Genomic DNA, 22,877 nt, shown 5'->3' with positions numbered 1-22,877 from the left:
CGTACATTCAAGGATTTGAAGACATTTTAGGATTAATTTGGATTCAATTCACCATAATGTAAGTTCCTCTTACATTTTTATTGTATAACTTTGCATTCGATGCAAGTAAATTATTTGCTAAATTTTACAAAACTTGTAGGTTTTCGCTCTTTTCTGTTACTTAGTTTAAGACCTCCTAATTGCTGTAAATATGTTTTATACAAAATTTGTAAGCACCTGATCTCATATGTATGAAAATATTTCGCAAATTTACTAAACGAGTTCCTAAAAGTTTCCATTTGCTTGTGTCTCGATATTCTGAATCATTTACGGGAAAAGTATGACTCCTCCATAATAAAAAAAAAATTGGTCTTAAGCTTAAATTGTTATCTCTTATCTTTAATTTTTATGACCTTGTATGAAGTCGGTTTCAAAAGTTCAAAAAATATTTGCTGAGTGTATTGTCGAATACCGACTTTAAATTATCTGTAACTTATATTTGTTTATTTGGTTTCTCATAACTTTAATTGGTTTAGTCCACCACATTTTTCTGTTTCAGACCTGCTCGGTACCCACGGTATCACAACCTACCAACCAATCCGCCTACTCCAGCGTAAAGTCACAAAGCAGTCCTCAACATCGCGGTTCAAATTCCTTCAGTCAGCAGAGTAATCAGTGTAATAGTCCTCCACCTTATAAGGTCACATGCACCACATCCTCTCACCGCCCCCGAATCACCTCCCGCTCATCTCAGAACTCTAACGACGTCGGATCTTCGTATCTTCCCCATCATCATAGATGCTCAAGCTGTTCCTCTTTACAACAGATTTCTTCTTATAAGAATAAGACCGATTCTAAATCCGATGAATCCCTACCAGATGAAGCACTAGCAGGGTATTACTTTCATCTTTTCTTTGTCTCATCATTTGGTTTATCTTTTTTGTCTCTATTTCTCTGTAAAAATAACAACAACTGAAAATAATAAAACCTAACACAAAACTGCACGGCTTGAACGCCGATCCAACATCATTTAGTAACTTTTTAAATACCGTATGTCTGAAGTATGTGTATGCTTGTGTGTGTGTGCGCTCGTGTGTGCGACTGCGTGTGCGTATGTGCGAGTGTTTGCTTATGTGTGAAACGTCTAATGCATTTATGGGTTATCTAATTTTCGCTTAATATTCAAAACTTTTATTCCAAAACCAATTACATCGGAGGAAATAATAGTCATTTTGTTGTATTTATATGCTTTCCCGGCAAATGAAGTGTCACGATTGTCGGATATTAACCTTTTAGTGGATAGAGCAGCGTTTAGAAGGTACGTGACAAAACATGGAATGAGCTGAGTGGATCTAACGCCACAATACCCAATACATATGTCGCATCGTTTGACTGTTACGGAACAAAGTCAATGATAGCGATGATAGAGAGATCCATAAATTAACTTTTGATTATCTATATGCTTTGCTGTAGGTCGATTTTCATTAGGTTTCATATCAATGATGTGGCCGGTGATCGAACCCATGCGACTTTGGTTGAAGGCATCAAAAGAATGGAATATGTTTACAAAGTGTCGAGGTCCATAGTGTGGAAAACATATTGCGTTTAATTATATTCATTCCACAGTCATTTTATTTGCATGTGCATGTGTGTATGCGTGCGCGTGGTCGGTGGGATTTGGATGAGGTTACACTTTCCACGTATTATAGGTTTCCAATTCTACAAGCATTTCTATTTGTACTCGAGATTAAATCATCTCCAAAACATTGCTATTTCGTTTTAGTTTTAGAATTGAGCAAATAAGAATTATGACATCTGTACTCCTCTTTCAAATAATACTGGAAAACGCATCTACGAAATTATTAATTATTTTTTAACGTGATCAGTCTGTATTTTCACATATTTCTTTCCTTTATATGTATTTAGCTTTGTTCAACGAGACTTTCACGTAATTCCATATCATCATCCTAATTAGTATTGGCATATCCTACCGTTTGTTTGTAAAACCCACCCACCCAACGGATTTTAAATCGAAAATGCAGCAAGGATATACAAAATGCACAAAACATAGTGATGTCATTCATCAGTTTATAACTTCTAACCTGATTGTTGGCATTGTGTCCCTAACCCTGTCAACTTATTGGCGTTTCAAACCAAACGGAAGCCTCGATATGAACAAGCAGATAAGACTGCTTACTGTCCTTTCTGGTTTTTAGAAAAGTCCATTTTAGTAAAAACAGTGTCGTCTACGTCCAATATTTGCAATGTCAAGTTTTAAAATTCATTGAAGAAATAAAAAGGTAGAAATAGTTTATACGTGTGTTCAAAGAGATGTAACTCCAAAGTTTACGGAATTATTGGATTTATCAAAAAAGGTTATCTACATCACATTTTTTACTAGAATATATAGACTCGCCCAAGCAAATATATAGACTCGCCCAAGCAAATATGACAAACATGCTACTAAAGAAGTTTCCGTTTAATTCAAACCGCCAACAAGTTGACAATGTTTGGGACCACCTGGCGACAATCAGGTTAGAAATTATAAATGGTTACATGAAATAGAAATTATAAATGGTTACATGAAATGACTATATTCCGTTAGTTTTTTTAATATCCTTGATGCATTTTGTTTTTAAAATCGATAGGGATTTACAAACAAATGGAGTATGTGCATGGCAAAATTATTCCATGGTCTTAGTCACCAATGTAAGGATTTGTGAAACTACAAAGATATTTCTCCCATATCAGAATTTATCTATGCGTGCTTTGTCAATCATCTAAGTCAAAATTATGTAACAAGCTTGAAAGGATATCATTGATCATCAAGAGGCCCATAAAATAAACTTGACTTAATCGGGCAATGAAGCTGTCAATATTAAAACATAGCGTCATCTCATCACCACAATGATGTAATACGTCATATCATCACCTCAGCCAATCAAATTACATCTCCAAATTTTGGGAGAGCCTCGGTTTGGCTCTCCATTGTTATAGGTGGCGCTCTATAGTTTCGCATTTTGCATAGGGTTAGATTTTAAAAGAAAAAGAATTTCCCAGTTTTCCTCACTAGCTATATAAGCTATTTAAAAAAAGACCTTGCATGTCTTAGGTGTTTTTTTTATATATAAAAAAAAAACTTTTAATCCCGTTTAGTTTGGTGCAAGATTGATGGGTTTAATATGGATTATAGAGTATACAACTTGTCCTTACTTCAGATGTGCAACTTAAAAACTAAAACGACAAAAAAGTAAACTGCTAGCCCTGTCTAGTCATTTTGGCTTCCCGGCTATCACAGGTAATTTATATCAAAAAGAGCCTATAACTTTTGTTTACATTTTATATAGTTGGTAATTCATTCATTGCACTTTCAGAGCTGGTATTGTCTCGACTGGCTAAATTCGTAGTCTCTATTTTACTAGCTGCTAAAGATAGTGTACTTTAGACTAATTCAGAATTATTTCCCTAGATTATGGGAGCAGTCACTTTGGTTAGCCGTGTGCTTAGATCATGTATAACTTGCACAATTATAAAGTCCAAAGAAATTTCAATCACATTACATGAAAGTAACAAGGGTATGCCAACGTTCTCATCATTGTGCTTGTTGCAAGTGCAAACAACTTCACCTTACACCTGTCACTCTCTCAGAAGTTCATAATATCTACGTATATATTAAATATAACATGGCTTTTAAAGCGTTTGCATAAAGCAATGTGATGTACCAATACTACTGTATATCAGATTGTGATCCGCCCATGGCGCAATAATACCAATATATAAACATTTTTTTAACTTCAGGCCTATAGATCAATGATGAATTTTCACTCATTAATCATTAGTGACGTATAAAATTAACGAAAATAAGTATTAATAATCCTGTTTTCTAGATGAATTTAATATGGTACGAAATCCTTTGTGTTTTTCGTTTCTCCCTCCCATCGCATGCATAAGGGACAAAATACACAAAAATTTGGAGTGAGAGAGAAAAAGAATTTGGGTTGGATGAAAACCTTGAAACTGAACTTACGCCAAGTAACCTCTTAATATATGGCTCGTCGTAACGGTATGTGTACACTTTCCTTGGAATTTATCTACAGTATTTATATAATCAATGATACAAAGTTGCAATAGCCTGTCGACAATATACGGTAAATTTCTTGGTTACAAGGCACACATGCTGTGATGTATTTGATGCTTTATTGTTGTCGTTATAGTTTCTTAAACATATCATAATGTACAACCCACCAAGAACAGCAGCAGCAACAGTCATCCCTGAATTCAATATACAAACGGGATCCAGATTACCTGACTATTGCTCCATTTACACCACTGAATTCTGGGCTATACTTGAATCACTACAATGGATCAAAGACAACCAAATACCTAAAGCAGTCATTATAAGCTATTCCCTAAGCGTTATCAAATCGATCCAAAATCGCAATACACACTCTAGGGAACAATTCCTCGACAGAGCATGCCAATTAATCGACGATATCACCACAGCACATCAGTTAGTCGAGCTCATGTGGATACCGTCGCACATTGGAATCTCTGGCAACGAAACAGCAGACAAAGTTGCAAAAACCAAACTAGGAGATCAAAACTCTATCAAGCCTAACTATAGCTCTACAGAAGCAATAAGCTTCGCACAAACATATATAGACCAAACATAGCAAGATTTTTGGAACTCCTCCACAAAAGGTAAAAAGCACCATGAAACCCAAAAAAACGTAGATAGGAACATACAGCTACCTAAGGGTACCTATTTAGAACAGAAAACCATAAACAGGATAATAACTGGAAAAACTAAACTAGCAAGCAGTTTTGGAAGGTTTATAGGACCCAAACCAGCAACCATTAACTGCTTTAACTGCCACACCACCGAAGATCTACACCACGTATTCAATATATGCCCAAAATATCAACCCGCTCGGAAAATATTTATCAAAAACCAAAAAGAGATTGGATCACCACACACATACCCAGAGTTACTTATGGACTCTAATAAAAATAAACAATCAGCATATAAAAATATAAATCAATTCATAGACTCAGCAGGGCTTAGGAACAAAATATAATTACTATCCCCACAAAACCAAAAGACCCAGTAACTAGCTAAATAAATTTAGAAGCCACCACATAAAAGCCCATAACATATCATTCAATTTTATAAAAATATTAATAAATAATTCACTTACGAAGCACCTATCAAAAACTAAGGAAACCGCAAAATCGGATGTCCTAGATGTCCTTAACGAACCGAGTAATCAGCTAGGACTCCGGTCCTAGATGTCCTTAACGAACCGTGTAATCGGCTAGGACTCCGGTCTCTTGCTAAATAAAGTATAAATAACATTCAATCTCTAAAAATATTAATTAATAAATAACTTAAAGAGGTGATATCTAAAAACTTATAAATAACATAGCGTAGGAAACACACCCTAAACACCTCGACTGGTAATACCATAATAACCTTGAAAATCTCTCTTCATACATGATTTCTACTAAGAACCTCTATAAACAGCATAGAACATCCCCCCTCCTTTTAGAACATTTTGAAGAAGAAAAAAAAATCGAAAAAAATTTAAAAAGTTGCAAGAAACACCAGGCAAATGCAACAAGAAACCAGCGATGTAAAGCAAGCAGGACCGTTCCCGAGCTCTCCTTCCCACTAATGACAGCCAACCATTCAACTGTAGGGACCTTTATGGACCCACAGATTGAGGCCAAACTATCAGGGTTCCTTGAATCCATAAAAGCCTGGGGGAGGTGGCACCATCCCCTTCCCCAGGAACAATTAGCAGGCTGCGGTGCAGTCAGAAAAAAGTGGCACATGCACAATTGTGCGCACGCCACTATAATTAAACTCATCAACAATATTATAATGTTCTAAGTATCGATTAGTATTAATTAAATAATTAAATATGAAAATGCCCAAAGGCGCCCCCCCCCCCGGACCTTCATAGCTAAAAATGGAGAAAATCCATGAACAGACGAGCGTAGAGATTTTCGCTTGTTTCATATGACGATGTCTCTGGACCTATGAATGATGGTAAAGGTTACGACAAACCGACCAAAGGATGAGAGAGAGAGAGAGAGAGAGAGAGAGAGAGAGAGAGAGAGAGACTGTTATGGTAGGTAACAATGTTGATTCAAGCAGAATAATGACTTAAATTGACGGTAAATATATTAAATATTTAAATTACCTCTTGTTGGTTCGTCGTTTCGCTTTGTTTCTACGCCACACTTATTTCCATGCGCTGGTACGTGAATGGCTGAGCGTTCAGTGTTTGTAGTGCTCTCCTTTCATCATTAAAACCCTCTTTCATGTTTCAATCATAAGTGTGTCTTATATTGATTTAGTCAATGTGAATAAAAATAGAAACTAAAAAAAGAAAACAATCGACTTATCAATAAGCAAAGGTGATTGTGAATAGCCACAAAAGGCACGTAACGAAATTTTGTAGCGGACACACTCTTTAGGGATGTGAGCACTTCATTCACTTGGACAATACTGTTGTCTGCAGTGAATCTTAACTCCGTTCAAAGGGCAAATATGTACATTTGTGTGTATTATAAACAAAATATATGTATATTATGTACACTGTATCAAAGATATACCAATCGTTGTATAATTTGGCATTATTAATGAAAATTATATATTGTTACAAGCCACGGGTCTTTACTTGACCGACCGGTGTCAAACCCTGGCGCGTTTCCCGCTAGAAGTCATAAGTTTACCCCAAATTTCCAAAGACTTCCATACAGCTTCAGTTGTAAATTAGAAAGTCCGACGTGTCCGTTCTATACAAATTTTTTACTCTAATCAATGCAAGACTACCGATCTCACAGCATGCCAAATATCTGTCAACCACACATCTGCATGGTTTCTCTTCGTTAGGTTTCAGTACCGTCAGCAGTTCACGCCGTAGAAATTATACAACTATCCCCCAACACAGGGAAATATTTTAACTACGCCACCTTAGGCTAGTCAATCCATGATTTCAAGGCACATTTCAAAAATACAGCTGCATCACACTTTCCACCATGGCGACATAAGCGGTATCTGCCGAATGCCCTCTTATTTATTCCTTTGTGTTTACCGGTTTCCTACCGTAAATACTGCCATTGCAGTCACACAACCAATGTACACCACCAGATTTTAATAGGGACTATGGTAAGACAGGGATACTCATTCGGTTTTGACCTGAATTCACTACTTGTGAACCGTGGCATCTTGGAAACTTGCAAACACTTCACTCCGTGACGTTTGCTTCTAATAATTGGCTAATTATTTCAGGCTAAGTAGTAGTTCCATTGCATCGAATTCCAATAATAAGACAAGTAATCACGAACATCTAAGAATTCCTTAAAACGGAGCGCTATAACCAAATGCGCATACTCCAAATTTAGTGCAATATTTCCAATTTTCTTTTGTCAGAGATCGTACATAGTCACTCCAGCAGTCAGTTTGAACGAAATTATCCACATATCTCTGAGAACAAACATGAAAGAGTTCAGGCACAAATGCTCCTCTTGTACTCCGACAAATGATTCAGAGTAAACCGTGCATGATACTTGTATGACTTTTGACTTCAGAGCTCTGCTCATTTCAGACGGATTCTAATGTTAATTGTCGCATGTTAGGCGGTATATGAGCGATTGCACGCGCATCTCTCATGATTTGAAGTATCGTAATAAACATCTCTCTGACATGTAAATTGCTGTTCCATTCGGTCTCGTGGTTAACTTTCATTTGAGTAACGAGATTGCAAAACAGATTATTGCAATCCTATTTCTCACAATCTATGTAACCTACGTGTTTTCCTGTCATTTTTTTTTTGTCTTTCATCTGATGACAGTACGATCGCATTTGTTTATCACTTAATATAAAATCAGAAAATCTCCTGCGGAAATCAGCCTTTTATTTTATTTTAGGGAATATGCTGTTAAAGCCTAATTAGAAAGAGAAATGATTTTGGCATTTGTGGTAATCGGTAACCTGGACACTGCTCGTTTTGTAGTTGATGAAATGAAGTGGTGTGGAAGTTTACAAATAAAACCCCCACAAAAAAAAAAACAAAAGCGACTTGGTGGTCGATTAAAAAGAAAGATAAGGAAAAGCTATAATTCAAAATTGATTAAGTCAGAACGCCATTTTTTGCATAAAATATCTCCGTCACGAGGATCTGTAAAATAAATTTGTAAGCATTTCCCCACCCCTCTACCAGTGGAAAAATTATGTTCAGGTTACTGGATGTGCATATTTTTTTTACGATGTTTATTGACAATGACTAATACCTCTGCTGAGATATCAGAAGTAGGTTTATACATGGTTGCTATGAAAGTCCTCCCAGAAACGCTTGTATTAAAACGACAAAATCATTTAATGTGTTGAACTCGGGAGAACGTTTTGCCATACATTTATTTCACAATGGATATGTGTAGCTGAAGATGGTACTGGATGTCAGCCCGATAATGTCACCAATCAAATCTATGCACGCAGTTTGGCAATTATGGTAATATCATACCGTATTATGTTTTTCAATAAACTCCTTCTATCTTAGACCACCACTCATTTTTTCCACAACGAAAATCAAACTCAGATTTACAAAATATAGTCTGGCAATAGGAAAATCGCAGAAAATCATTCATAAAAAAATTAAAGCAAACGAAAAACCTAAGAATTTCTAGTCTAGCCAAGCTCATATCAGCTGATAGCGTAGTCCAAATTCAGTTAGGAAAATCAATCCTATCTACAAAGATATCGGATGCAGTGAAGAGTTGAAAATCATGGGCAGACGAAGACAGCTTAACATTTTAATTAAGAAGATGGGGTTATTTAAAATTTATTTATAATCTAACATGTTCAAAAAGACAGTATACCTATTTTTTCTTAATCTAACGTTTATTTTAATTTGATATTCTATATTACATCCTTCTTGAAGAAAACTGAAGTCCCTCGGGGTTTGTGTTAAGATGAATATAGTTATTTTGTTTCGGGCATATTTATCTGTCATACTTTGTCATATGCCCGCTACGGTATTATTACTAACACCGGAGAAGGACGAAAATTAAAAGATAAAATAGCTCCGAGACCCCCCACCCCCCCACCCCCCGTCAGCAAGGCCGAAGGTCTAGGTGTATAAAATATAAAACTAATAACGCGAAAGGTATAACAATTTAATAAACTATATCACAGTATTCAACAATTACGGGACAATATTTCCACGCAATTTGTTTCATTCAATACAAAGGCCTGTTCAAATTGCCAGTTATTTCATCACGTGATTGTTGTTGTTGTTGTGGAGTTTAACGCCATTTTTCAGCACACGATAGGCTATGTATGGCGGCCAGTATTAATGGTGAAGGAAGAACCCGGAAAAACCCCGGGAAGAACCACCGACCCACGAGAAGCTACTGGCAAGCTTTCTCACATACCCACATTGGCCGAATCCTAGACTCGAACCCACGCAGACAGAGATGAGATGGTAGTGATCCGTAACGGAGAGCGCTTTAGACCACTCGGCCACTCGGGGCCCCTCATCACGTGAAATTAAAGGTGAGAGTGATTTCTTCCCGTATTCCTTCCATGTTACTCATCTGTAACTTTCGCATTGTCGGTACTTCCGGTACCCTTATTTCCGTTCTCCGGCCCAGCGCCTTCGCACAACTGCCTTTTCCAAGTGTTCTCCACGTCTTCTTCTCTCTCTAATCTTCGGGTAGCGCCCTATCCCACCCGGAAAGCTTCCACAGGAGCCTTTGTTCCAAATCTTGTCCGAATTTCCTATAACTCAGTTTTCCCCTCTCTTTTTTGCGAGTGCACAATTTGCTCCCGGAGTACCGTGATGTTACTTTAGTCACGTCAAAACATGTACTGACTCTTCCAAAGTGAATGTGACAGGATAATGTCTGGCTGCATGTGAAACCATCCAAAATTTGACTATCTTAGTTCTGATCGGATACCCCTGGTCTCTTTGAAAAGTGCCTGGGCTAGTACCGCCGACATGTTATAATGTCGGGTTTTCCGGTCTATAAGCCTTAGCCGACCGGTGACATCACTGGCTGATTGCAAAACAAACAGGACTTTTCACCACCGCGGCAAGGTTCTCTTTGAATTAACCACAAACTTGACTGTGACGCAATGGATATGTCACGGACATGTAGTTTCTTTATTTCAGAATATGTCTAAAGTCGCAATATTATATAACAAGTATTGACATTACCCAAAATACTTTGAATTACGAATTCTATCAAAAGACGAGTAAACATGAGGCAGGAATTGTTAGCAAATTTTCTCACACAACATGACATACTTAAAACTTCAATAATCAAGAACAAACGTAGAGAGAAAGGTTTTCCAAATGAGAAAGAAAGGGAACGAGAGAATTTTCGCTGAATTTATAGACATGTTAAAGTTGGGTCTTACAGTCATGTTAAGGTTGGGTTTATAGCTATGTTAAAGTTGGGTCTTATAGCCATGCTGAAGTTGTGGCTTATAGCCATGTTCAAGTTGGGGATTATAACCATGTTAAAGCTGGGTCTTATAGCCATGTTAAAGTAGGGTCTTATAGCCATATGAAGGTTGGGGTGTATAGTTGGGATTTATAGCCATGTTCAATTTGAGGGCTTACAGTCATGTTATGGTTTGGGTTTATAGCTATGTTAAGGCTGGGGCTTATAGCCATGTTCAATTTGGGGGCTTATAGCATTGTTAAAATTAGGGCTTATAGCCATGTGGGGGTGGGGTGGGTGGGTTTTAGATCCATGCTAAAGTTGGGACTTATAGTCATGTTAAAGCTGGAGGTTATAATCATGTTAAAGTGGCGCTTATGCCCATGTTAAAGTTGCTTTCTCTTTAATACTAAACGAGAGCCGCAGAAGCTCAGTTGGTAGATCGTAGAACTCGTAATCTATGGATCGCGGGATCGATACCCGCCAGGCTAGTCAGTTTAGACTGCCTCATTGTCTTTGCAAAAAGCACTTATCTCCCACATACTCTGTGCAATTCAGCCAATAATGTGCAAAAGTGCCGTTAAAAAATTATTAGTAAAAATAAATCTATATTTTTTTCCAGGAAAAAATGCAGTGCTCCCAATCTAAGCAGTGGACGACTGTAATTTATTGCTTGTTCCGCTACAAACATGGGTAACATTCATTATTCAGTCGACTTCTAATTGACTATACAGGTTACCCAGTGCCAGCGTGTAAGATTTCATTCCCTTCCATTTCATACAATATGTTGAAGAAAAAGAATTATAGCCAGTAACATCGTTATTTTGAATCGTTACAACATAACTAAAATACTCATACCGTTATTTTGAGTCTCTACAATATAAATAAAATATTCCTACCCGTAGCGTACCAAGCTTGAATGTCGCCCGGGGGGCGACGATGAAGGCCAAATAAGGTTTTGATGCCCCATGACCTCTGGCGCCCGTGGTTTTTGCGCCCCGTCCGCCCAGCTCCCCCCGTTAGTACGCTACTGATTCCTGCTCATAAATTGAATTGCTACTGTATAAAATACTCCTACCCGTATTTTGAATTGCTGCAATATAACTATCTAAAGAACTGGAAATTTGGATTTATCTAAAGAAAGCAGATTTTCAAACCCAATATACTTTATCAGCAGGCATTTGCTAACAAATAATAAACAGTCGTGCAGTATTGTGACATTATGAAAAGGAGCAGTTAGTTGTGCAGCCACATATTATGTAAGTACGTTTGTCATTTGCAAACTGACACCCCCAATATAAATATCTGACGTATTTTATTCTCTTTTTACTAGGTCTTCTGACGTTAAACTGGACATGAGGGAAGGGGTATAAGGACAGCGGTCACTGATTGCGTTTCAGGATGCGACATAATTTATTTTACATTTTGTGTACCTGGTACATTATGAACATGTATACAATCAAAAGTGCCAAGGAGTATATTTTACATGAAATTGGCAGGTATCTGGCACTAGCTTCTTTGCCTGAGCCAGACAAAAAAATATTTGCAGTTAGGAGGCTGAGCGATCAAATATATTAACAACATGGCCATCACAGGACCTTTCATAGATTGACCGTGTGGAGCGCAAGAAATCAATATCATTAACGATCTTTTTAATACGAAGTTGAAAGCTAAAGTGGACTGCAATTCCAATACAAAAATGTTTCATACTTTTCAAAACTTGTTATGCATGACATCCATTTCAATACAAAATTATCAATCCTTCTATGTTCAAGGGCGCCCGCAAATTTTCCCGGGTGGGGTGGCTGTGGGTGGGAACACGTAGTGGTCATCTAATAAGTTTTACAGATATAGGCCAAAATACTTTTAGAGGTGGAATCGAGGGTGGGGTTATGCACCCCCCTTGCCTCTACATGCGGGCGCCCATGCCTCTGTTGTGTTTTTCACGGCTCATTGTTACAATTGTTGCCCACAATTACCAAACAAATATAGACCTTTTATTGGCCTTTACCAATGGAATGTCAACTTGGAATTCACCCCAGTGCAATGTAGCTGCATCAGCAGATCATGACCCATGCAGTTTATTGTTGTTGTTGTTGTAGGGTTTAACGCAGATAGGCTATACATGGCGGCCAGTATAACTGGTGGAGGAAGAACCCTGGAAAAACCCCGGGAAGAACCACCGACCCACGAGAAGCTACTGGCAAGCTTTCTCACGTACCCACGTTAGCCGAGCCTGAGACCTGAACCCACGCAGACAGATTTGAGATGGCACTGATCCCAGAAAGGTGAGCACTTTAGACCACTTGCCCCACCCCCTGCTGATTACACAAAATCTCACATAGAATGTACAGCATATACTGATGTGTGTCAAGACACCATGCTGTTAACACAAAATCTGACATAGAATGTACAGCATATACTGATGTATGTCCAGACACCATTATGTCTACCCAAAATTTCACACAGAATGTACAGCATATACTGGTGTCTGTTCACACACCAAGCTGTTTACCCATAATCTCACATAGAATGTACAGCATATACTCAGAATGTCTGTCCAGGCACCCTGATGCTGTTTACACAAAATCTAACAAAGAATGTACAGCATATATTGATGTGTGTCAAGACACCATGCTGTTAACACAAAATCTGACATAGAATGTACAGCATATACTGATGTATGTCCAGACACCATGATGTCTACCCAAAATCTCACACAGAATGTATAGCATATACTGGTGTCTGTTCACATACCATGCTGTTTACCCATAATCTCACATAGAATGTACAGCATATACTCAGAATGTCTGTCCAGGCACCCTGATGCTGTTTACACAAACTCTCATATAGAATGTACAGCATATATTGATGTGTCCAGGCACCCTGATGCTGTTTACACAAAATCTAACACAGAATGTACAGCATATATTGATGTATGTCAAGAAGCCATGCTGTTTACCCATAATCTCACATTGAATGTACAGCTTATATAAATGTCTGTCCAGACACCATGATGTTTACACAAACTCTCATATAGAATGTACAGCATATATTGATATGTGTCAAGGCACCATGATGTTGTTTACACAAAATCTCACAAAGAATGTACAGCATATATTGATGTATGTCAAAGTACCATGCTGCTTATCCATAATCTCACATAGAATGTACAGCATATATTGATGTCTGTCCAGACACCATGATGTCTACCCAAAATCTCACACAGAATGTACAGCATATACTGATGTCTGTCCACACACCATGCTGTTTACCCATAATCTCACATAGAATGTACAGCATATATTGATGTCTGTCCAGACACCATGATGTCTACACAAAATCTCTTACAGACTGTACAGCATATACTGATGTCTGTCCAGACACCATGCTGTTTACACAAAATCTCACATAGAATGTACAGCACATATTGGTGTCTGTCAAGGCACATCTCTTTTTTATAACAAGCAAAAATGGAAAACTGACCATACTGAAATTATCTCAGCAAACAGTAGTTTAGAACATAACAGCTATCAAGGCTTAAGAATAAAAATATGTCCATAAAACACAGATCCCCCTGACAATATGATGCAAGCGATGACCAAGATTAAACTCAAATAGGGGCCATAACTCTGTTAAGCTTTGTGAGATAATTGTGAAAATCAAACTTGACCAAGATTTTTTTACTAATAGCCTTGTACCAGACTGGATTCCAATACATGAAAACCTTCAAAGGTTAATGAGTATAAATGAAAATTTGTTACAGGTGTATTATGTCAATACATGACAGAAGGAGGTGAGTAACACCACCGTTTCTAACAGATATAACAGAGACAAAAAATAGTACTGCCTCTGTGTTCAAGATAATGTTATCCTTAATCATGTGACATATAACAAATCAAGATGCTTTGATTTTTCAACTTCCATATGCTCTGATAAGTCTTGCAGGATCAAATTTTGTGTAATCACTGATATGATTAGGATATTTTAAAAATATAATTCATACAATTGTGTAAATATAATCATTACAAAAATTGTAAACTGACACAAAATCAATTTCAGGATAAGATCTGTGAACAAGAGTGTAGCTTTGAAGTTTCTGGTTCACCTCACAGGGTAACTTCATGCAAGTTATTTTTGAATTATAGAAAACAAAGTATTTTTGATCGTAAGGTGGACAAATCTGTAACAGAAAAGGAAACTTCAGACAGGATGTAACTAGATTTTTCTTGGATAGCATTGGTATTATAAATTATTGGTCAATGAATCAAATTTGAAGATTTAACTTAACATCTGCAACATTTCCACGAATGGAAAGCTTGATCAAAAAGTCATGAATGTATGAACTTAAAATCAATGTTTTTTTTGTATTTATATGTTTGCACAATGTTTATTACAAATGTTTTTCTAAACAGGTAATACTATCTGTATTCATAAGAACATTGATTGCAAGTAAGGTTTTGAATATATATATATATATATATATATATATATATATATATATATATATATATATATATGTATATGATTTTTTTAAATTTACACCTGAAGATGTATTTGACCATATCATCAAATACAAAACCCCATTAAAAATAAACTCATAATATTATAATGGTATTACATGCCTCATGACTGAGCAATAGATATTTGTAATTTTCACCAAAAATACTAATTGCATATGGTTTAAAATAATATATATGTATAGTAAATAAACTGAAATTAACACCTGCAATTTCACAAGTCCAACACTGTATGTCCATTGGTTCCACCAGATCAGAAATTATTGTCTCAACTGCCAAAAAGTATTGAAAGTCACTTGGAGGGGGTCACTTACCAGTAAAATCCATAACCAGGTGGCATCTCAACCATACAGTAAATAACTGATCTGTCTATCTTTATGATAATACAAAGGAATAACCATATCTTGTATAACTTTTCTCTCTCTCTCTCTCAAAAGGACACATACACCTCCCCTCCCAACACAAACAGTGATATTGATATCATATTTAAAAATGGAATAAATTATAACAGGGTTTTGACCATGTCAATCACCAGTGGAATGAATGAAAGGTTCTCGTGCAGTTTGTCTAATACGGGGTTCACTGTGCACTCTGCATTGATGAACATACACAGCTCAGCACTGAAAATCAAGACCAAGATCTGCCGTTACATGATAAAGACCAAGATCTGCCATTGTGTGATAAGACTGAAAACACAGACCAAGATCTGCCATTGGATGATAACATTGAAAATGCAGACCAAGATCTGCTATTGTATCATAACATTGAAAACCAAGACCAAAATCTGCCATTGCATGATAACACTGTGAACAAAGACCAAGATCTGCCATTGCAAGATAACACTCAGAACAAAGACCAAGATCTGCCATTTCATGATAAAGACCATGATCTACAATTGCATGATAAAGACCAAGCTCTGCCATTGCAAGATAACATTGAAAATACAGACCAAGATCGGCCATTGCATGATAACACTGAAAACCAAGACCAAAATCTGCCATTGCATGATAGCACTGAGAACAAAGACCAAGATCTGCCATTGCATGATTGCAGACCAAGATCTACCATTGTATCATAACATTGGAAACCAAGACCAAAATCTGCCATTGCATGATAAAGACCAAGATCTGCCATTGCATGATAACACTGAGAACAAAGACCAAGATCTGCCATTGCATGATAACATTGAAAATGCAGACCAAGATCTGCCATTGCATGATAACATTGAAAATGCAGACCAAGATCTGCCATTGCATGATAACATTGAAAACGCATACCAAGATCTGCCATTTTATCATAACCCTGAAAACCAAGACCAAGATCTGCCATTGCATGATAAATCTGAGAACAAAGACCATGATCTGCCATTGCATGATAAAGACCATAGTCTACCATTGCATGATAAAGACCAAGCTCTGCCATTGCATGATACACCTGCATCATTATCATTTGTATGACACAAAGAAGCATGGATCAAGAACTGCTGCCAATTTATTTAATGGTAGATATGTGTTACTTTTTAGATCTTGTCTGACTTGTTAAAAAATCAAATACAAGCTCAGTGTGCTAACTTTGGTTACCTCAAAATAATGGAGTGGTCAAAATAAAGTCCATGCATAGAACAATCAATTTTTTTAGTGCAATAACATGAATTAATCTATTAAACATTGGTGAAAAAAGGAGCATTGTCTGCCATGACATTCACATCACATGAATATTTCACGAATATCGCATAAATAATCATATGAATACAGAATGAATATCATATGAATGTCACATGAATAATCACAATCATATTAATATAACATGAATAATCATATGCATATCACATAAATGATCACATTAATAGCACAAGAATAATCACATGAACATCAACTGATGTCATCAAAAGTGTGCTTGCATTTACTCTTTATTGAGGGTACTTCTGTATTTAGTAAAAAGGAGATATTTCAATATTTCTCTCTCCTAACAGCATATCAGCAAAATATATTGGGCTGATATTGTAAGTTTAAAATAAAGTCCTGGCTTAAAGAAAATTGATTACTAAGTTAATAAACCTGCAATAAATGAAGAAAAAATAAAAAGTATAAAATGCACCTGAAATTCCAACAATGAAACAATTGAAGAATATGTTGCATTGTCAGCCACACTCACAGTGCTCACATCAATGGTAAGGAAAGTAACAAAATTAAGTAGCAATACAAATTCAAAAAAAGTCAATTTTCTCCTTTGATAAGTAATAGACCAGTGACACATCACTAAATTATACATTTTGCCAATAATTTATGGAAGTTTCTTTTGAATTTTCACATTGTTTTAAGCCATGAATTGCCTGTTTGTGTGAAGGAATTTGTATGTAAGTCAAGGATCAATGTTCACAAATTACTATTTCTGTATATAAAGGAATTTTGTTTCCCAGTATTTAAACAAAAAGAACACATGATTTTTCATTGGTCTCCAGCCATAGCCAATGTTTTTTTTCCAGTCATGATTCAAAACACACTTTTTTCATGAGGTTCAAACTACTAAGATCCACAACAAAGTGAAGTTCAAAATGCTAACTCAGACAAACAACTGATAAAGTGAAGTTCAAAATGCTAACTCAGACACACAACTGACAAAGTGAAGTTCAAAATGCTAACTCAGACAAACAACTGACAAAGTGAAGTTCAAAATGCTAACTCAGACACACAACTGACAAAGGAAGGTTAAAAATGCTAACTCAGACACACAACTGACAAGAGAAGGTTAAAAATGCTAACTCAGACACACAACTGACAAGGGGAGGTTAAAAATGCTAACTCAGACACACAACTGACAAGGGGAGGTTAAAAATGCTAACTCAGACACACAACTGACAAGGGGAGGTTAAAAATGCTAACTCAGACACACAACTGACAAGGGGAGGTAAAAATGCTAACTCAAATACATAAATGACAAGGTGAGGTCCAAAATGCTAACTCAGACACACAACTGACAAAGTGAACTTCAAACTACTAACTCGAAACAACAAAAGTGACATTCAAAATGCTCACTCAAACAAACAACAAAGTGAGGTTGAAAATGCTAACTCAAACAACAAAGTGAGGTTCAAAATGCTAACTCAGAAACACAACTGACAAAGTGAGGTTAAAAATGCTAACTCAGACACATAACAAAGTGAGGTTCAAAATGCTGACAAGGTGAGGTTTAAAATGCTAACTCAGACACACAACTGAGAAGTGAGGCTGAAAATGCCACCTCAAACATGTAACTGACAAAGTGAGGTTGCAAATGGTTACTTACACATGATAATCTGATTAAATGTATATCATATGCAGGTATCCTGTGAAAGAAAAATCCCACATTACGAAATTCTTCAAATTATCATACTTTTAACTTTAGTTTTAAGAAAGTAACAGTATGCTGAATTTGTGGGACTTCAAGCTAATGAGTTTGTATCAATTTTTGTAGATATTCTTATTATTTTATCATGATACAGGTTTGTATTTTTTAATTAGTTTGCTGCATGATTTTATTTTATTGGTTTGATGTCAATGTCCCCTAATGGATGTAACACTTAAACTGGACCAATATAAATGTGTACCTTTTGTGCCATCCAAGGTGTTGTATTTGATGTACATCATATATTATCCTATTAAATAAATTGTTTATTAGTTCTGTACAGCTTATTTATTCCCATTGTCATTCTGATAGGTAGTGGAGGCAAGCAGGAGACAATTATAAAAGAAATGTTTATCTTTTCATCTACATTATACATGCTTTGAAATCTTTTTAAAAAAAACTATGTAAATTCCTGATCCATTCTGCTAATTTTTACATTTCTGAATTACCTTCAGTACAAGAAATTGCTGGGGGTCTTAGTCACAAAACCAGTGTCCACCATCACCTATTTTCATTTAAATTTTGTTTCCTTTGTACTTATTGTACACAAATCACATCAGCATTGACCAACGTTCATTAACATGCATAATAATTTAATCTGGATGTGTTTGAACAAGTCATGCAACAAAATGTCCCCTAAATAGAAAACACTTCTTTGGAACAAAGGGCACTTTTCTAGCCTCAGTTTCAAGCCCAATGTTGTTTTAAAATATGAGCCAAACACAATGGCATCATCTAAATTATATATGACACTTCCACAAATGTCCATCAAGAACTCTGGAAGTGTGTTCCATAACTCTAAAACAGATGGCAAGAACAGTAAATGTGATTCAAAGAGATTAAAAGGAAGAGGGTTTAAATTTGTCATCATGGATTTTAGGAATTCATCATCAAGAGGACTGGGACATGGTTACATATTTAGCTGTATGGAACAATCTGAAAATATGGCATCAAATCTCAATGGAGACTAAATGAATTTGGAAATTATGGAATTTGTGAGACAGGTTGGAACTCAGGACTGTTTTGTACAGTAGATGGGATGATAATATAAGGCAGTACATTTTCCAGGTTCTAATCTCTGCCATTAGCACATGCTTACTGTAAATGTACTCTATTACCCTATGGAAGGTCAGTTCCACTTTGTGAACTCTCTGAATTACATAATTAGAATCACTGCTATGAATTTCTTTCTTCATAACTACATTGTCCTTCAACCAATGTGCACAATCCCTGTAGCACTGTTTATTCTGTCCTAATTAACCACATAAGGCTTGTGTGTTTTATTCCATCCTAATGAATGACACAAGGCTCGTTTTATTCTGTCCTAATGAACCACATAAGGCTTGTGTTTATTCTGTCCTAACAAACCACATAAGGCTTGTGTGTTTATTCCATTCTAATGAACCACATAAGGTTTGTGTGTTTATTCTGTCCTAATGAACCAAACGAGGCTTCTGTGTTTATTCTGTCTTAATGAACCACAATGCTTGTGTTTATTGTCCTAATGAAACACACAAGGCCTGTGTGTTTATTCTGTCCCAATGAACCACACAAGGTTCGTGTTTTATTCCATCCTAATGAACCACATAAGGATTGTGCATTTTATTTCGTCATAATGAACCACATAAGACTTGTGTATTTATTCTGTCCTAATGAACCAAATGAGGCTTCTGTGTTCTGTCCTAATGAACCATGAGGCTTCTGTGTTTATTCTGTCCTAATGAACCACATAAGGCTTCTGTGTTTGTTCTGTCCTAATGAACCATATAAGGCTTGTGTGTTTATTCTGTCCCAATGAACCACATCAGGTTTGTGTTTAATCGGTCCTATTGAACCACATGAGGCTTGTGTTTATTGTCATAATGAACCACATGAGGTTTGTGTTTAATCTGTCCTAATGACCACATGAAGCTCGAGTGTTTCATCTGTCCTAATGAACTACATAAGGTTTATGTGTTTATTCTGTCCTAATGAACTACATAAGGTTTATGTGTTTATTCTGTCCTAATGAACTACATAAGGTTTATGTGTTTATTCTGTCCTAATGAACTACATGAGGTTTGTGTTTATTCCGTCATAATGAACTACATGAGGTTTGTGTTTATACTGTCCTAATGAACTACATGTGGTTTATGTGTTTATTCTGTCCTAATGAACTACATGAGGTTTGTGTTTATTCTGTCCTAATGAACTACATAAGGTTTATGTGTTTACTCTGTCCTAATGAACTACATGAGGTTTTGTTTATTCTGTCCTAATGAACTACATGAGGTTTGTGTTTATTCTGTCCTAATGAACTACATAAGGTTTATGTGTTTATTCTGTCCTAATGAACTACATGAGGTTTATGTGTTTATTCTGTCCTAATGAACTACATGAGGTTTGTGTTTATTCTGTCCTAATGAACTACATAAGGTTTATGTGTTTATTCTGTCCTAATGAACTACGTGAGGTTTATGTGTTTATTCTGTCCTAATGAACTACATGAGGTTTGTGTTTATTCTGTCCTAATGAACTACATGAAGTTTATGTGTTTATTCTGTCCTAATGAACTACATGAGGTTTGTGTTTATTCTGTCATAATGAACTACATGAAGCTTGAGTGTTTCATCTGTCCTAATGAACTATGTGAGGCTTGTGTGTTTAATGATTTATAAATGCTATATACCAAGTCACTAAGACATTTCACAATGAGATAAGGTCCATCCCAATTTGGTTGTAGTTTTTGGGCCAATCATAATCTTTCATTTCTCACATGTTTTAAAGTCTGTCCAGTATTTATAAAATGCTTTATGCTTCCTACTTGCTGTTTTATGTGGTTTCTGGCTAACTTGAGGGCATGATCCAATTAGGCACATATTCTAAGCCATAACTGCACTACAGAGACTTGTCCCTTCGTACTTCAACCACACGAGTAATCCAACTTTTTGACCGAGCATCATTTCATTCTGTGAGAATTTTATAGGGTCATACTCAGTAGTACGCCAAGCCACTAGGAGACAGATGCTCATCACTAGGATATACCATGTGTATTTATGATATACCATGTGTAATTATGATATACCATGTGTATTTATGATATACCATGTGTATTTATGATATACCACATGTATTTATGATATACATGTGTATTTATGATAGATCATGTGAATTTACAATACACCATGTGTATTCTAAGCAGAAAAATGTAAAATTTTGATTGATTGATTGATTGTTTGTTTTTTAACGGCGCATCAGCACTTTTAGGCTATTTAGCGCCAAACAAAGTGTTACTTGTATAATCTTTTAAAACTTATAAAAGGTTCTATATCGACCAGCGATATAAAAGAACAAATGGTTGAAATTAAAAACGGTAAGATGGTAACGGTGCAAAATAAAGCTTCCCGATCAACGGGAGATGTAAAAAAGATGAATAGGTATTAAAATGGGACGGTATGTATAGTGCATAAAACTGCACAAGGTGATAGCATAAAAGTCAGAGTTTAGAGTAAATATTTACGGCTTTCAAGAACTCCATAATATGAGTGATGTTTATATTATCAAAAAGTTCTTTCATGTCATGCACAACGTAATAACGATCGCGCGTAGGTTGTAGGTCGAAGCACTCTATCATAAAGTGCTTGACAGTGAATGGTTCATTGCAAGAAACGCACTCTGGTGGGTCTTCACCTTTTAGTATGTGGGTGTGGGTGATATAAGTATGACCAATTCGGATTCTTGCAATGACTACCTCCTCCCTACGAATGGTTCTGTAGGAAGGAGTCCATTCTCCTAGAGTTGGTTTGATTGCATGAAGTTTGTTATTTACAGCATCATTCCATGATGCCTGCCACTTCTGACGTAAGAACTTTCTGATACAAGGTTTAAAATCAGTATATGGTATTTTAAAATCAGATGGTTCTTGAGAAAGGGCCATTTTAGCAGCGCGATCTGCTTTTTCGTTACCTTTAATACCAATGTGGCTAGGTAACCAACAGTATATTATATTGTGGGAGACACTCAGCTCGGTATTTTTTACAAGTATGTTTTTCAATAATGGGTTCTCCAGTTTTCTATTGTGTAGTGACTGGAGTACTGATAGCGAGTCAGAGAAGATGATACTGTTTAAAATACGGTTCTTTTCTATATGTTGCAGAGCAAGGTCTATTGCTCTGATTTCGGCTGTAAAAATTGATGCTCCATTTGGTAAGCGAACTTGCGTTGTGTGATTTCCACAAACAAAGGCTACAGCAGCCTTTTCCTCATCCTTTGATCCATCAGTGTAAATTCTGGTGTAGTTTTTAAATTCGGTGAGGAGTTCATGGTAAGAGTTGTGGAAGATAGAAGGGTTTGTTTCGGATTTTTTTCCATCGTGTAGCATAAAACGTACTTTTGGTTGTTTAATTAGCCAGGGTGGTGTTTCGGAGATAGATGTTTTCTGAATTTTTGAAAGATCTATATTTGTAGTGTCAAGGCTGGATGATATTCTAATGCCAAAGGAAGGTATGGCGTTTGGTTTATTTTCGTATAAAGTTTTGTATTTGGGTTGAAAAACAGCCG

At 36.3% G+C, this 22,877-nt stretch overlaps 1 long non-coding RNA gene across 1 annotated transcript; it reads left to right on the top strand.

Annotated features, from left to right (window-relative positions):
- Nucleotides 1–544: 544 nt before the first annotated feature.
- LOC149806197 (uncharacterized) lies at nt 545–18,614 on the top strand. Its single transcript, XR_016419867.1, has 2 exons — nt 545–873; nt 11,768–18,614. It is a non-coding gene; the product is annotated as an uncharacterized LOC149806197 (long non-coding RNA).
- The last annotated feature ends 4,263 nt before the right edge of the window (nt 18,615–22,877 follow it).

The sequence above is a fragment of the Sinohyriopsis cumingii genome, chromosome 2 (assembly GCF_028554795.1).
Source record: "Sinohyriopsis cumingii isolate HCF-2022 chromosome 2, ASM2855479v2, whole genome shotgun sequence".
Lineage (NCBI taxonomy): Eukaryota > Metazoa > Mollusca > Bivalvia > Unionida > Unionidae > Sinohyriopsis > Sinohyriopsis cumingii.
The sequence above is the reverse complement of the archived record's forward strand: the minus strand, read 5'-3'. Positions and strand labels throughout refer to the sequence as shown.